At 48.0% G+C, this 12,091-nt stretch overlaps 1 pseudogene; it reads left to right on the top strand.

Moving 5' to 3' along the window:
• The first annotated feature begins 202 nt into the window (after positions 1 to 202).
• Positions 203 to 1,623, top strand: LOC123089601 (short-chain dehydrogenase TIC 32 A, chloroplastic-like; annotated as a pseudogene).
• Positions 1,624 to 12,091: the final 10,468 nt, after the last annotated feature.

Genomic DNA, 12,091 nt, shown 5'->3' with positions numbered 1-12,091 from the left:
TGGGCGCGAGCTGTCGGATCTAGCGTCAATACATATAAAACAGCGTTTTAGCCTTATTTGCAAAAACCTGGAGCAATGTTGGTACTGACACGCAAAAATTAGCAATAGTGGTACCAATCTGCATGTGATGCCTCAATTGTGATACTTCTCCGCAATTAACTCCTGCCAAGGTAGTGTGCGAGCTCCGCGGCCGTGGCTGGCCGGTAGTGCTAGCAGAGAGTGGAGACTGAAGATGCTGCAGGCGGCCAGGTACCTGTTGGGCTCCCTGGGTGCCAGCGGGTTCGGCTCCAAGTCCACCGCCGAGGAGGTCACGGCCTCTTGCCCGGACCTGGGCTCCCTCACCGCCATCATCACCGGCGCGACGTCGGGGGTCGGGGCGGAGACGGCGCGGGTGCGGGCCAAGCGTGGTGCCAGGGTGGTTATTCCGGCGCCGAGCGTCAAGGCGGCCGAGGACATGCGCGGGCGCATCCTTGGCGAGTGCCCCGGCGCCGACATCCTCGTGCTGCACCTCGACCTCAGCTCCCTCGCCTCCGTCCGGGAGTTCGCTCGCCGCTTCCTCTTCCTAGGCGTGCCCCTCCACCTCCTCATCAACAACGCCGGCAAGTTCTCCCACGGCCAGCTCGCGCTGTCCGAGGACGGCGTGGAGATGACCTTCGCCACCAACTACCTCGGCCATTTCCTCCTGACGAAGCTGCTGCTGGGGAGGATGGTAGAGACGGCGGCGGCCACGGGGTGCAGGGCCGCATCGTGAACGTGTCGTCCAGCGTGTCACCCGCCGCAAGATGTAAGCATCGCATCTTTCATCCCTGCTTCACCTAACGCTCATTGTTTAGCTGCCGCCGCTAGTAATTAACATTGGCATGTGCACATACGTGCGTCCAGACCCTACGACGCGACGCAGGCCTATGCGGTGTCCAAGCTTGCCAATGTGCTGCACACCAAGGAGCTCGCCGCCCGCCTCCAGGAGATGGGCGCGGACGTGACGGTGAACTGCGTGCAGCCGGGCATCGTCAGGACACGCCTCAACCGCGACAGAGAGGGCCTCGTCACTGACCTCGTCTTCGTGTTGCTCTCCAAGCTGCTCAAGACCATCCCACAGGTGACGATTATTCAACTGCTCCATGTCTCTGTCGCTGAGCTCTGTTTGCTTTGTGCCTTGCCCTGGCCTGCTTACGCCGCGCCTGAAGGGAAGGCTCCCTCTTCTTGCTGACGTTGTGTCCCGTGCAGGCTGCGGCGACCACGTGCTACGCAGCGTGTCCGGCCGCTACTTGGCCGACTGCAACGAGGCTCTCCCGTCGCCGGCCGCCGAAAGCCGCAGCGAGGCTGCGCGGCTCTGGCAGGCGTCGGAGCCCATGATCTGTGCCTCAAGCAGTCAACCGGACAGGAACATCTGACTGAGTATCCGACTACTCTACTTTGCTTTGTGTCCATCAACCGTGTAAACATATTCTGCTGCATGCCAAGAATGTAACATGCACATATATATTTTAGTGCTAGCCAATTAGTGATCGTGTCACAGAGTGATGTGCATCTGCAAGGAAGAGCTGGGACTGTGAGATCCATGTGTATTATATGTGCAGTACTACTCATATCTTCTTGTATATATACACTAAACTAGGCTTATTGACTTGCTGGTCGGCGTCATGCAATCATATACAGGTATACTATATTCCATTCGTATTATCCTGGTGGCCGGACTCCTGTATTGTGTCAGTGAGATTCGATCCACTATGCACATATGCTCTGTTCATGTCAGAGAAGTGAGACATGCCACAGTGTTTTATGCACGCACGCTCAGCAACATCTTCTACCTATCGTATCTATCTCAGTCGCGTGCAGAAGTGCAAGGTGGTGATGATACGTGCGTGCGTGCGTACGTGCATGGGCCAACGGAGGCGCTGAATTGTCTCGTTCGATTGGACTCGTCGACCGGCCATTCCATATGCACCCGATGCTTGGGACGGACGGACGGACTCGTGGAATGATTGCGCCCGTGGCCGGCCGGCCGGCCGTTGTACGTCGCCGTGGAGATGCTGCAGAAGGAAGGGGTGGCCTTGTCCGTTTTCCCTTGGCGTTGGACGTTTCCCAGAACTGACGAGGCCTCCGTGGGACGCATGGCTTCTTCCTGTCTGTCTATCCGTGGATGATTGCCGGTGAAGGAACGGCGAGCAGCGACAAGTTCTTCATTTCCTTTTCCTTTCCGATGATGATGATGATGCGATGGATGATAACGTGCTACCGTAAGGCCATCTCCATCGAGCGGCCCCAAACCGACGTCCGTTTTGCCCGGATTCTGTCCGTTTGAGTAGGGCATTGGGGTTGTGTCCGGGCAGTTTTCGGGATGCGGTGGCCGTGCGCCCAGCGCGCGGCCGCATCCCGGCCGCATCCTGTCCGCGTGCATTTTTCTTTGCAAGTCCTTAATTTTTTTCATCATTTATTTTTGGTACATGAAACAATACATCATCACATTTTGACTAGTAAAGCAAGGCCAAAGAAAACAAGAATCACAAGAATACATTTAAGAAAATATCTAACTTCCACAACTGCTCCCTTGAGTTGGGTTAGGGCCTTCTCGATGCACTCATTGTTGATCTGTGGAGGAGGCTCGATGTTGCACCCTTCTTTCTTCTTCAAGCCAGAAGTCGGTGTTGCTTCCTCACACATAGTCTCGTGTCTTGCCACTAATCTAGCAACAAATGCACTTGTCTCATCTACATCCTTTATGCTAGCTAAAAGTGCACGAATATGTACTAAATTTCGCTCTATCAATATATCGATGTACTCTTCTTCCCAATACCAAAACTTGCATCCATTCTACACAATAAAATTTTGAAGTTAGCACAACTAGTCTAATTCGAGAGCAAAAACCGAAGCTAAAAAGAGCACATACCTCATCGTTTAAGCACTTGATGAACACCCATCCAGGATGTTCCGGCGCTGTAGACACGTGGTGCACGACCATTCTTGGGCAGTGGTCGCACTTAATGAGTGGCAACGGTGCGCCGACGAGTTTTTGGGCAAGCACCGAGCCCGGCCGGCCGCCATTCGTGTATCTGTCGGCAGACCACCGACGGTGCAGATCCGAACGGCTAGAGGAGGAGCCACCGCCTGCATGTGGCCTTGCGGACCTGCCAGGGCCTTCCGGCGAGGTGCCCGGCCAGTCCATGGCGCGGCCCGACCTCCCACAGCCGGGCGTGCTCAAGACCGACTGGATCCGCCCCAAATCCGGCCGGCGGATGCGCAAACCAGTTGGCCGTGGTTGGGTAGCTCGGCGGCGCCGAGGGGAACGGGCTGGGCGAGCGCGCGTCCGAGCTGCACGGCTGCAATGGCAGCGATGGCGAGGGGAAGAGTGGTGAAGAGTGGAGCGGGGTGCGGACGGAGGAAGGGAGGGGGCGGATAGAAAAAGGCCCGCCCTATGCCACCGACGGGCGGGCCAGGGGAGGACACGCGCAGACGGCCGGCGCGTCCGCGTGGCGTCTGTTTCATCTCAAAAGCGGCGCAAACTTGGACCGGGCATGAGTCGAAAGCGGACAAAAAACGGACAAAAGTCCGTTTGCTCCCGCGCACTGGGCCGTCCGGTTTATTCTTTTTACGCCAAACAGATGGAGCCGGACAAGATGGGTCGCGCGGTGAAGATGGCCTAAATGGGAAATGCGGTTCTCCGTGGGACACTGCGGCAGGAACTAGTAGGCGTTGTTCCACTTCCATCACAGAGAGAGCTCGTGTCACGTTGGTATCTTTTTTCTGGGATGGCATCATTCGTTCAGATGATTGTGTCGTATGATTAGAGGAAGGTTCGCAACTCAATTTCAACTATTAAATTATTAGACACAGCAACCGTTGTTACCGAAAATTTTCCATAATTGTCCTCCAAGACATTTTGGAGATTTATTTAGAAAAACCGGGTGCGGGTTGCACATTTGGTTTAAAAATACGGTTTTGCTGAAACTCAGCTAGCTGAGTTTGAAGTATGGTCTACGTCACGTTTTTGACGTTCGGATCTGTCAAACATCAGATTGTAGTCCTTTTTTTAGCTTTGTAGTCCATTCGGCCTTTCAATCCGAGCGACGCGGCTCTAGTCTCGTACAGGGCGTAGCCCAGGTGAATGAGTGTTACCTTTTTTGTATTTTGCTTACAGAGCTGGGCTATATGGGCTTTTCTTCATCTTTTTTTTACCCAACTGAATAAGAGAAAGATGATATGATCTAAGGATGCGAATAGTTGCAAGCTGCTTGCATTCTTCCTAGCATGCTATTGTCACTTGTTTTCGTTTTTGAATCATGTTATTGTCATTTGTTAACCGTAGCTTTCAGGGTCAGCTCTTTGTAACGACTTTCTTTTCATTTTTCTCTGTCATAATTAATTGTTTTTTATTTTACTACATGCACTAGAACATTATTCCTCTCTTCTCCCTTTTTCTATTTTCGTGTATTCATTTTTTAGCTTGATATTCATTTGTTACCATAGATTGAAAATTGATTTATTAGGGATTTAACTATTTTTTCATTGTTCTCTTCCATTTTCCCATTTTCTATATTTCTTGTTTCCTACTTTTTCATCATTCAGTTTATTTTTTATGTTCATTCCTCATTTTTATTTAATCTTTTTTGTGTATTTTTTTTTAATGATATCAAAACCCATGCCTCCTTTTCGGTAGAAATGCTTGTTCCGTGAGTTTTTCAGTCAAAAAATTTGTGTGACCAATGTTTTTAAGTCTGGTCACAACTACAAAGTTTTTCAAATTTGGTGGTAATTGCAACCCATTAAGCCACGTTGCAAGTGTTTGTTTTTAGATGGAGTCGCAACCTCGAGGTTTCCAAAAACTGATCGCAGACAACTGTTTTTCAAATGTGGTCGCGACTGTAGACTTTCAAGTCGGGGTTATAAATGCAAGTTTCCGAATCTAGACGCAACTGCAAGTTTTCAAGTTGGATCTCAACTGAATGCTTTCAAGTTGGGTTGCAACTGCAAGGTTTTATGTGTGGTGAAAGGTTTTATGTCTTTTACTATGTGAAATCCCGTACTTGGACCATCCCTATACACTTTGCCTTCGCAAGATCCCCAAATCATGAGTATTGCCACTAAATCCCCGCGACGCCACGGTTGCCCCCCTTTTTCAAAGACGAGCTACAGCAAAAAATATTCATTATTCATGCATCAAGCTAAAAGGGCATAACAAGTTCAAATGGGTGTTAGATTTCGTATTTAAATATTGCTGAAATCTCTACTTCAAATGAGTGACCAATGTAATCGACATAGAATTAAGTAATTAATATGGGCAAAGTTTCAGTGTAGCTCGGCCTACACAGAGCCTGTTATCTGTGCCGTCCGTCAGTGTATGGAGATATGTGCTAGCAGAGCATCATCAACAGTGGCTGCAGGGACTTTGCAGTAGCAGCGCAATTAGCAGGCTGTTGTAAGCAGAAAACAGGTATGGCAGCCCTGGGCCTGACAGGTTGAAGTGACAACGCATAGACCGGTGCATGCACTCCAACTCCCTGAAAAGTTGTTTTTAAATAAACTCTCTAAATTGCTTTTGACATGCATGCACAACCACACGTTGGGCCTCTCTCCTAAAATCAGTCTCACATGCATGCATAAGTTCAGAGGTTCACGTGATCTGGACACTTCCACTATTTTTTTATGCAAAAATGAGCAGCCAACACACAATAATAATTTGTTATTTTTGGAGCGGCAGTCACGGAATAATAAAATGGATGATGTGTCGCACTTGCTTTCGTTTTGGTTTTCATTCATAGGCCGACATGTTGCATGAGACAATGGTCTGGAGCTGATAGGAAAAGAATTTGTTCATTGTTCCGATGAACAGTGACTGGGGCCTTCTCGTTTGATAAAAGCAGCGAGCGGTCAAAGACAGAGGTAGCTGGGCGCATGTCAAGTCATGTCGTGAACAGTGGCCTGCTAGGACCATCAAAAAATCGGAATTGCTATGGTTTGCGCCAGAGGATTAAGGACTAACAGCCTGGCAACAACAGGACGCTGCACATATCCACATGAACCATGACAATGAATGGATGGCCCTGATAAAGGGCACCGTGTAGCTCCAGATACACAAAAACGCTCTTGGCCACCAACAGTCGGTCTCCAATACGTTTGGGGATTTATCCGGCTTCAGGTTGCACATTCCGTTTAGAAATAATGCTATGCCTCAACATATATTTTTTGTAATTTATTTCTGGTAAATCCTCTATTTTTTTTATTTTTAGAATAAAAACACTATCCAAAGAATAGCTAAAAAATGACATAATTTATTAAGGAAATCTCCTATGCATAAGACATATTCTAACCATTAGTTTTTGAAATGTTAGCTATAGAATGTAAGAGCACATATATAAAAGATAAGATCAAGTCCTTATTCCGGATGTCAGCTCTTATAAAATGGCATGATGTTGATTCTTTCTCCCAGCTTAATATGTAAAATTCTATACTCATATTAAGTCGGGACTAAAATCATAACTAAAAAGCTTTACTAAAATTAGTACAAGGCAAAAGTATATATTGTGTTTAACTGAAAATACACCTGCTATCTAGTCCCTTTTATCAAGGGGTTAATTATCCTTTTGCCCTCAGTGGTGTCCATGTGCTCAGTTTTTCCTCAGATGCGAATTGTGCTCAGTTTTGCCCCTAATCTATGCACAACTACTATGACGAGGCTAAACGGCCATATTTGAGTCCATTCCGTTCGCCGACGTTAGTGGTTGTGGGTCCGGAGCTTACACGTGGGACCGTGTGGACGTGGGTCCGGAGCTGACATGTAGGCTCGTGCAACTAAATCCCCAAATTATTCGTAGGATTCTAGCCCACTCTGCCCATCCGCCGGCCAGCCGTCCTGCGCCGCAGCCAGCAGCTGCCCCACCACCAGCTGCACGGCCTGCTCCGCCGCTACCGTCCTGCGCCAACGCTCCACTGCTACCTACGACGCCCGCCACCTTCCTGCGACGCCACGGGTGGGGCGCCCGCCACCTGCTCGACCCGTGGAGCTGTTGGAGAACGTTGCAGAAAACAAAATTTTTCCTACGGTTTCACCAAGATCCATCTAGGAGTTCATCTAGCAATGAGTGATCGGATTGCATCTACATACCTTTGTAGATCACGCGTGGAAGCTTTCAAAGAACGGGGATGAGGTAGTCGAACACGACGTGATCCAAATCACCGAAGATCTTAGCACCGAACGGACGGTGCCTCCGTGTTCAACACACGTACAGTCAGCGTAACGTCTCCTTCTTCTTGATCCAGCAAGAGGGAAGGAGAGGTTGAGGAAGATGGCTCCAGCAGCAGCACGACTGCGTGGTGGTGATGGAGTTGCAGTACTCCGTCAGGGCTTCGCCAAGCGCTATGGAGGAGGAGGAGGTGTTGGAGAGGGAGAAGGAGGCAACCAAAGGCGTGGGAGAAAAGCCCTCCTTCCCTCACTATATATAGGAGGGCCAAGGGGGGGGCGCCGGCCCTAGGAGATCCAATCTCCTAGGGGGGTGCGGCCAAGGGGGAGGAATCCCTCCTCCCCAAGGCACCTAGGAGGTGCCTTCCCCTCCTAGGACTCTTCCTCCTTGAAACCCTAGGCGCATGGGCCTCTTGGGGCTGGTGCCCTTGGCCCATGTAGGCCAAGGCGCACCCCCTACAGCCCATGTGGCCCCCCGGGACAGGTGGCCCCACCCGGTGGACCCCCGGGACCCTTCCGGTGGTCCCGGTACAATACCGATGACCACGAAACTTGTCCCGATGGCCGAAATAGGACTTCCCATATATAAATCTTTACCTCCGGACCATTCCGGAACTCCTCGTGACGTCCGAGATCTCATCCGGGACTCCGAACAACATTCGGGTTACTGCATATACATATCCCTACAACCCTAGCGTCACCGAACCTTAAGTGTGTAGACCCTACGGGTTCGGGAGACATGCAGACATGACCGAGATCGCTCTCCGGTCAATAACCAACAGCGGGATCTGGATACCCATGTTGGCTCCCACATGCTCCTCGATGATCTCATCGGATGAACCACGATGTCGAGGATTCAAACAACCCAGTATACAATTCCCTTTGTCAATCGGCATGTTACTTGCCCAAGATCCGATCGTCGGTATCCCAATACCTCGTTCAATCTCGTTACCGGCAAGTCACTTTACTCGTACCGTAATGCATGATCCCGTGACCAGACACTTGGTCACTTTGAGCTCATTATGATGATGCATTACCGAGTGGGCCCAGTGATACCTCTCCATCATACGGAGTGACAAATCCTAGTCTTGATCCATGTCAACCCAACAGACACTTTCGGAGATACCCGTAGCATACCTTTATAGTCACCTAGTTACGTTGTGACGTTTGGCACACCCAAAGTACTCCTACGGTATCCGGGAGTTACACGATCTCATGGTCTAAGGAAAAGATACTTGACATTGGAAAACTCTAGCAAACGAACTATACGATCTTGTGCTATGTTTAGGATTGGGTCTTGTCCATCACATCATTCTCCTAATGATGTGATCTCGTTATCAATGACATCCAATGTCCATAGTCAGGAAACCATGACTATTTGTTGATCAGTGAGCTAGTCAACTAGAGGCTTACTAGGGACATGTTGGTGTCTTATTCACACATGTATTACGATTTCCGGATAACACAATTATAGCATGAATAAAGACAATTATCATGAACAAGGAAATATAATAATAAAGCTTTTATTATTGCCTCTAGGGCATATTTCCAACAGTCTCCCACTTGCACTAGAGTCAATAATCTAGTTACATTGTGATGAATCGGACACCCATGGAATTCTGGTGTTGATCATGTTTTGCTCTAGGAGGAGGTTTAGTCAACGGGTCTGCTACATTCAGGTTCGTATGTACTTTACAAATCTCTATGTCTCCATCTTGAACATTTTCACGAATGGAGTTGAAGCGACGCTTGATGTGCCTTGTCTTCTTGTGAAACCTGGGCTCCTTGGCAAGTGCAATAGCTCCAGTGTTGTCACAGAAGAGCTTGATCGGCCCCGATGCATTGGGTATGACTCCTAGGTCGGTGATGAACTCCTTCACCCAAATTGCTTCATGTGCTGCCTCCGAGGCTGCCATGTACTCCGCTTCACATGTAGATCCCGCCACGACGCTCTGCTTGCAACTGCACCAGCTTACTGCCCCACCATTCAAAATATACACGTATCCGGTTTGTGACTTTGAGTCATCCAGATCTGTGTCGAAGCTAGCGTCGACGTAACCCTTTACGACGAGCTCTTCATCACCTCCATAAACGAGAAACATTTTCTTTGTCCTTTTTAGGTACTTCAGGATATTCTTGACCGCTGTCCAGTGTTCCTTGCCGGGATTACTTTGGTATCTTCCTACCAAACTTACGGCAAGGTTTACATCAGGTCTGGTACACAGCATGGCATACATAATAGAACCTATGGCTGAGGCATAGGGGATGACACTCATCTCTTCTATATCTTCTGCCATGGTCGGACATTGAGCCGAGCTCAATTTCACACCTTGTAACACAGGCAAGAACCCCTTCTTAGAATGATCCATATTGAATTTCTTCAATATCTTGTCAAGGTATGTGCTTTGTGAAAGACCTATGAGGCATCTGGATCTATCTCTGTAGATCTTGATGCCTAATATATAAGCAGCTTCTCCAAGGTCCTTCATTGAAAAACTCTTATTCAAGTAGGCCTTGATGTTGTCCAAGAGTTCTATATCATTTCCCATCAAAAGTATGTCATCTACATATAATATGAGAAATGCTACAGAGCTCCCACTCACTTTCTTGTAAACACAGGCTTCTCCATAAGTCTGTGTAAACCCAAACGCTTTGATCATCTCATCAAAGCGAATGTTCCAACTCCGAGATGCTTGCACCAGCCCATAAATCGAGCGTTGGAGCTTGCACACCTTGTCAGCATTATTAGGATCGACAAAACCTTCCGGCTGCATCATATACAATTCTTCCTTAAGGAAACCATTAAGGAATGCCGTTTTGACGTCCATTTGCCATATTTCATAATCATAGAATGCGGCAATTGCTAACATGATTTGGACGGACTTCAGCTTCGCTACCGGTGAGAAAGTCTCATCGTAGTCAACCCCTTGAACTTGTCGATAAACCTTAGCGACAAGCCTAGCTTTATAGATGGTCACATTACCATCCGCGTCTGTCTTCTTCTTAAAGATCCATTTATTTTCTATGGCTCGCCGTTCAACGGACAAGTCAGTCAAAGTCCATACTTCATTTTCAAACATGGATCCTATCTCGGATTTCATGGCTTCTAGCCATTTGTCGGAATCCGGGCCCGCCATCGCTTCCTCACAGTTCGAAGGTTCACCGTTGTCTAACAACATGATTTCCATGACAGGGTTGCCGTACCACTCTGGTGCGGAACGTGTCCTTGTGGACCTTCGAATTTCAGTAGGAGCTTGATCAGAAGTATCTTGATCATCATCATTAACTTCCTCTCTAGTCGGTGCAGGCACCTCAGAAACATTTTCTTGAGTTGCGCCATTTTCCGGTTCTAGAGGTAATACTTCATCAAGTTCTACTTTCCTCCCACTTACTTCTTTCGAGAGAAACTCTTTCTCTAGAAAGGACCCATTCTTGGAAACAAAGATCTTGCCTTCGGATCTGAGGTAGAAGGTATACCCAATAGTTTCTTTAGGGTATCCTATGAAGACGCATTTTTCCGATTTGGGTTTGATCTTTTCAGGTTGAAGTTTCCTGACATAAGCATCGCATCCCCAAACTTTTAAAAACGACAGCTTAGGTTTCTTCCCAAACCATAATTCAAACGGTGTCGTCTCAACGGATTTCGATGGTGCCCTATTTAAAGTGAATGTGGCAGTCTCTAAAGCATAGCCCCAAAAAGATAGTGGTAAATCGGCAAGAGACATCATAGATCGCACCATATCTAATAGAGTGCGATTACGACGTTCGGACACACCATTACGCTGAGGTGTTCCAGGCGGCGTGAGTTGTGAAACTATTCCACATTTTCTTAAGTGTGTACCAAACTCATGACTCAAGTATTCTCCTCCACGATCTGATCGTAGGAACTTGATTTTCCTGTCACGTTGATTCTCAACCTCACTCTGAAATTCCTTGAACTTTTCAAAGGTTTCAGACTTGTGTTTCATTAAGTAGACATACCCGTATCTACTTAAGTCATCAGTGAGGGTGAGAACATAACGATAGCCACCACGAGCCTCAACAATCATTGGACCGCACACATCAGTATGTATGATTTCCAATAAGTTGGTTGCTCGCTCCATTGTTCCCGAGAACGGAGTCTTGGTCATTTTTCCCATGAGGCATGGTTCGCACGTGTCAAATGATTCATAATCAAGAGACTCTAAAAGTCCATCTGCATGGAGCTTCTTCGTGTGTTTGACACCTATGTGACCAAGGCGGCAGTGCCACAAGTATGTGGGACTATCATTATCAACCTTACATCTTTTGGTTTTCACACTATGAACATGTGTAGTATTACGTTCGAGGAAGAATAAACCATTCACCATCGGAGCATGACCATAAAACATATCTCTCATATAAATAGAACAACCATTATTCTCGGATTTAAATGAGTAGCCATCTCAAATTAAACGAGATCCCGATACAATGTTCATGCTCAAAGCTGGCACTAAATAACAATTATTGAGGTTTAAAACTAATCCCGTAGGTAAATGAAGAGGTAGAGTGCCGACGGCGATCACATTGACCTTGGAACCATTCCCGACGCGCATCGTCACCTCGTCCTTTGCCAGTCTCCGCTTATTCCGCAGCTCCTGCTTTGAGTTACAAATGTGAGCAACTGCACCGGTATCAAATACCCAGGAGCTACTACGAGTACTGGGAAGGTACACATCAATTACATGTATATCACATATACCTTTGTTTTGTCGGCCTTCTTGTCCGCTAAGTATTTGGGGCAGTTCCGCTTCCAGTGACCACTTTCCTTGCAATAAAAGCACTCAGTCTCGGTCTTGGGTCCATTCTTTGGCTTCTTCCCGGCAGCTTGCTTGCCAGGCGCGGCAACTCCCTTGCCGTCCTTCTTGAAGTTCTTTTTACCCTTGCCCTTCTTGA

The sequence above is a fragment of the Triticum aestivum genome, chromosome 4B (assembly GCF_018294505.1).
Source record: "Triticum aestivum cultivar Chinese Spring chromosome 4B, IWGSC CS RefSeq v2.1, whole genome shotgun sequence".
NCBI lineage: Eukaryota > Viridiplantae > Streptophyta > Magnoliopsida > Poales > Poaceae > Triticum > Triticum aestivum.
Note: the sequence above shows the minus strand (reverse complement) of the source record. Positions and strands in the feature narration are given on the sequence as shown.